The sequence below is a fragment of the Scomber scombrus genome, chromosome 9, assembly GCF_963691925.1.
Source record: "Scomber scombrus chromosome 9, fScoSco1.1, whole genome shotgun sequence".
Classification (NCBI taxonomy): domain Eukaryota; kingdom Metazoa; phylum Chordata; class Actinopteri; order Scombriformes; family Scombridae; genus Scomber; species Scomber scombrus.
The window spans coordinates 26,557,611-26,562,710 of NC_084978.1; the positions used below are offsets into that span (position 1 = coordinate 26,557,611).

General features: G+C 42.2%; 5 non-coding genes across 5 annotated transcripts; all 5 read right to left on the minus strand.

Annotated features, from left to right (window-relative positions):
- Positions 1 to 3,175: 3,175 nt before the first annotated feature.
- Positions 3,176 to 3,247, minus strand: trnap-agg (transfer RNA proline (anticodon AGG)). The gene has a single exon. It is a non-coding gene; the product is annotated as a tRNA-Pro (tRNA).
- A 367-nt stretch (positions 3,248 to 3,614) lies between these two features.
- Positions 3,615 to 3,686, minus strand: trnap-ugg (transfer RNA proline (anticodon UGG)). The gene has a single exon. It is a non-coding gene; the product is annotated as a tRNA-Pro (tRNA).
- A 481-nt stretch (positions 3,687 to 4,167) lies between these two features.
- Positions 4,168 to 4,239, minus strand: trnap-ugg (transfer RNA proline (anticodon UGG)). Its single transcript has one exon. It is a non-coding gene; the product is annotated as a tRNA-Pro (tRNA).
- A 318-nt stretch (positions 4,240 to 4,557) lies between these two features.
- Positions 4,558 to 4,629, minus strand: trnap-agg (transfer RNA proline (anticodon AGG)). The gene has a single exon. It is a non-coding gene; the product is annotated as a tRNA-Pro (tRNA).
- A 367-nt stretch (positions 4,630 to 4,996) lies between these two features.
- trnap-ugg (transfer RNA proline (anticodon UGG)) lies at positions 4,997 to 5,068 on the minus strand. The gene has a single exon. It is a non-coding gene; the product is annotated as a tRNA-Pro (tRNA).
- Positions 5,069 to 5,100: the final 32 nt, after the last annotated feature.

Genomic DNA, 5,100 nt, shown 5'->3' on the forward strand with positions numbered 1-5,100 from the left:
ATTCCCTTTGAGTCTGGAGAGTTGTGATTAATGAGAATGTGAATAATGCAGACTGTGAAGGACTGGCTGTCCTTCTGGCTTCTCAACAGCTGCGAGTAATATATCTGTATCTCATTCCAGTCCATGCTGCAAGGACTGTTTAATATATGTTAACCATGAGGGTTCACCAGTCTATAAAAAAACAATTATATTTCCAATAATGTTTTTTAAATTTTTATTTATATATATACACATTTTGCAGTTTTTTTTGTGGACTCTTTTCCTGATAACATTATGTGTACTCTTTTTTAAACAGAGTGTGCACACTGACAGAGAACATGAGATAGGAGAGATCCAAATAAAATTAGATTAGGATATTGACATCAGCAGATGGTAGCCTGCTCTGCAAGAAAAAGCCTCCACTTTAATAACTAAGTGAATCTCATATTCAGTATTGAAATTTAATTTTTATGAATGCAACGGAAGGTTTCTTCCAGCGGGGGTGAAATAATTCCATTTTGTTTCCAGTATAGTTGAGCTTGTTTTCAAGAAGAGAGCACTGGAGTCTCATAACAATAAAGAAGAAAAGGGTGCTTAACTCTATTCCTTTGGAGAAAATAGCATCTGAAGCAAGAAAGTTAGCCATAGATCTTGACTTGCAATAAGACCAAGTGAAGTGTGGTCACATAAACTGGCATATTTTACAGGTTTAAGCAAAATAAGATGATTCGATAATAAAGACTCCACATTCTGCCTTCTTTCGTCCTTTGTTTGTCATTTCTTTCTTGCACAATGTGAGCCTCGATTCATCAGAAAACTGTCTTTGCTCCAGAAATGGACTAGGACTAAAAAAAATGACCCTGGACATATTTACCCAGGCCAGTACACGAATACTCGACCACCCTCGCCCCCCTCACACACATATAAGCACAGCAGCCCTTAGCATAAGCACAATACCACCAATTATAAGCATAATGGATTGGTACTCTAGGCTACTGTAACATTAATACAGAGCTATTTTAAGAGCAAGTGAAAGATTTGTTGCCAGCAGGCCAACACTGTGAGGATACCATGTTAGATTCAGGCTATATTGTGCAGTCAGTGTTTCATGATGAATGTCTATATTTGAAGGCTGTATAATCCATTTCAGTACAGGAAATAAATCTGATAATGCCTTTGCCAGTTTGATAACTTTAACCTTAAAACTTGAAGGATTTACTCGTCAGGATTACTCTATAAACAATAAATAATCACAAGGAACAGGTTTTGACTGTACACATTTGCACTTAAACTTGCAGTTTAACACTAAATAATATTTAAATAAAAGAAACTAACAAATATTTAACTATTGACAATTTCTGATATACTGCTAAGGTACAGAACATTACTCCTGGCCTAGGTATTGCTGGTCTATAAACAATAACATAATTAAATAAACAAACACCAGCTTGTATATATTTGTACTAGTTTTGGGGTATTACTGTTCCATAAATTATAAATAATATCTAACATTGAACAAAAAAGGTGCTCAACGTCTTTGGCCTGCTGCTAAAGTACAGACAACTATTCTTGGTGGTCTATAAACAGTAACAAAAAAAGTGCAAACATTAACTGTACATGTTTCTACTTCTGTTACAGCTACTCTTGTAGGTCTTTAATCAATAAATAATATTTAAATAAACACCAGGTATTTTAGACCTTTGTACCAGTGCTACAGTATTGGTGTCCATGAACAATAAATAAAAAATAAACAAAAAAGATGGGGTAACGTGCAGGGTGGAAGAAGGACGTGGGGATGATTGAGTGAGGGGCTCTGAAGGTTGGAGAGAGGGGCACTGAGGGTAGCGTCTGTATCCTCACTCTAGGGTGGAGGAAGGAGGTGGGGATGATGAAGAGAGTAGTACTGAGGGATGGAGAGAGGGGCACTGAAGCCCTCCGCCTCAAGAGGAAACCAATGCTTTATTCTCTGATATATGCACACAAATGAGCCCCAATCAGTCAGTGTAGAGAGCCTGGCACTTAAAGCGGTTGTAAGAAGAATGTAAGCTAAACCATAATAACTAACTCAGTGAACACAGCGATTGATCCTTCTCTATGCCTATCACCACGATCCTTGGGTATCTTAGTTATACAAGTAGCTCATGTAAAAACACATACATAATTACAATTTGTAGCTACAGTGTGTATTATCATGAGCTAGTAATGATGTCCCTACATGTCCCATTCTTACCCGCTTATTTTTTAAAACTTTGTCTATTAGCTGACTATGTGTTGCACGTCTTGTCCCTGTTCTCTGACCACTTATGCTGTAGGAGGGTCAAGCAGAAAGACGAGGGCTGCTGCCTAATCAAATTCAGACGATAGCGCACCTCTCTCACTCTTGTTTTTGTATAATGGGCTGTTCAAGCGGCCCACAGCGCAACCGCTGCTCTTAATAGCCAGTCTGACTATGCTCTGCTGTATGTAAAGCACCAGTTTAACATGTTCCACTTTTGAGTGGCAGGCAGAAGACTTTGAATGTGCACTTTGAATGTAGAATAATGAGACATGTATTCATATTAATGCACTCTGGTGGCTCAAAAGAAGACTTGAAAGGAAATCGTGCTCTGTGTGTGCGTGGGCTCTGACGAAGGTGTGTTTGTGTGTGTGTGTGTGTGTGTGTGTGTGAGTGTGTGTGTGGGAAGAGAGGTGGGCTCAAGATATTTCTTCAATGTCCAGCTTCAGCAGCTGCAGAGTGAAGAGAGCAAAAGCAAGAAAGAGTGGAGGTGGGTGGGAAGGTGTGGGGGTGGAGGGGAAGGCCTTGAGGAGGATGAAAAATGAATGCAGCGTTACAGATAAACACAGCCATGGAGGAAAAAGAGTGGAGGTGCACTTCTGTTGTCTGTTCACATGAAGGATATGGGAGTCCCTCTGCTTAAAGGAACACGTAAAAGTGTTCAATAGCTATAGGCTATTACAAAGGCCTGGGTGGTTACATCACATATGGGTGATACAAGCCTGCAGCTGGAATAAAAGGTCTCTAAGGCAATGTAAAAAATATCGGTTGTAAAAGGGTACTTTTTTTATTTTTACAACCCAGTTCTTATTTTCATTTGTTTCTCACTTCCCTTTTAATATGTCATAGCTTTCCAACAGTTCCTAAAGGTTTCGAACTTGCAAAATTAATAAAGAAGCGGGAGGCACGGTCTTACCAACGGGGCTCGTCCGGGATTTGAACCCGGGACCTCTCGCACCCTAAGCGAGAATCATACCCCTAGACCAACGAGCCACAAAAAACATGACATTTGGGATTTCCCCCTCAGGTGAATGCTATTCACGTCTGCATCTAGCTTGACCGCATTATTCCACCTGTGGGTTTTACTTTGACTCTTTTATGTCTTCCGTGTTGGATCTGGCTTTGTAATAATTGTCTGGAACTCAAAAAAATGTCCAGGACTTCCATGGTCCACAAACTTTGGATGCCTCTGCCTTACGAGATCCTTAAGCGTTGTGAGAGGAGACTGGATAAGGAGTCTTTCCTTCAACATGTAGGTGAACTGGTTGAACTTTCAACTCCTTGTCAGGATTGCTTAGCTTCACAACAGTTCCAAAGTTAGTGAGACAACTGAATGGAAGGAGCTACGTTCCTGACCTGAGGGCTCGTCCGGGATTTGAACCCGGGACCTCTCGCACCCAAAGCGAGAATCATACCCCTAGACCAACGAGCCACAGCATGCACAAGAAAAGCGTTTGGAGGTGGCAGAATTTGGCCCGGTGCGCCTTTTTCCCCAGAAACCACTGTTAGATCCATCCATCCACTTGTCTTTGCTTTCCACATCAGGTTGCAGCAACTTCTACTTCATTGTCATCCAGACTGGACACACTGGGCATACCTCCCAAATATCTCAACTGATAACTTCTGGTCTAGGTTTTACTTTGACTCTTTTATGTGTTCCGTGTTGGATCTGGCTTTGTAATAATTGTCTGGAACTCAAAGAAAGGTCCAGCACTTCCATGGTCCACAAACTTTGGATGCTTCTGCCTTACGAGATCCTTAAGCGTTGTGAGAGGAGACTGGACAAGGAGTCTTTCTTTCAACATGTAGGTGAACTGGTTGAACTATCAACACCTTGTCAGGATTGCTTAGCTTCACAACAGTTCCAAAGTTAGTGAGACAACTGAATGGAAGGAGCTACGTTCCTGACCTGAGGGCTCGTCCGGGATTTGAACCCGGGACCTCTCGCACCCAAAGCGAGAATCATACCCCTAGACCAACGAGCCATAGCATGCACAAGAAAAGCGTTTGGAGGTGGCAGAATTTGGCCCGGTGCGCCTTTTTCACCAGAAACCACTGTTAGATCAATCCATCCGTCCACTTGTCTTTGCTTTCCACATCAGGTTGCAGCAACTTCTACTTCATTGTCATCCAGACTGGACACACTGGGCATACCTCCCAGATATCTCAACTGATAACTTCTGGTCTAGTTACAGCAGTTTGTTTCTCACTTCCCTTTTAATATGTCATAGCTTTCCAACAGTTCCTAAAGGTTTCGAACTTGCAAAATTAATAAAGAAGCGGGAGGCACGGTCTTACCAACGGGGCTCGTCCGGGATTTGAACCCGGGACCTCTCGCACCCTAAGCGAGAATCATACCCCTAGACCAACGAGCCACAAAAAACATGACATTTGGGATTTCCCCGTCCGGTGAATGCTATTCACGTCTGCATCTAGCTTGACCGCATTATTCCACCTGTGGGTTTTACTTTGACTCTTTTATGTCTTCCGTGTTGGATCTGGCTTTGTAATAATTGTCTGGAACTCAAAAAAATGTCCAGGACTTCCATGGTCCACAAACTTTGGATGCCTCTGCCTTATGAGATCCTAAAGCATTGTGAGAGGAGACTGGACAAGGAGTCTTTCCTTCAACATGTAGGTGAACTGGTTGAACTATCAACACCTTGTCAGGATTGCTTAGCTTCACAACAGTTCCAAAGTTAGTGAGACAACTGAATGGAAGGAGCTACGTTCCTGACCTGAGGGCTCGTCCGGGATTTGAACCCGGGACCTCTCGCACCCAAAGCGAGAATCATACCCCTAGACCAACGAGCCACAGCATGCACAAGAAAAGCGTTTGGAGGTGG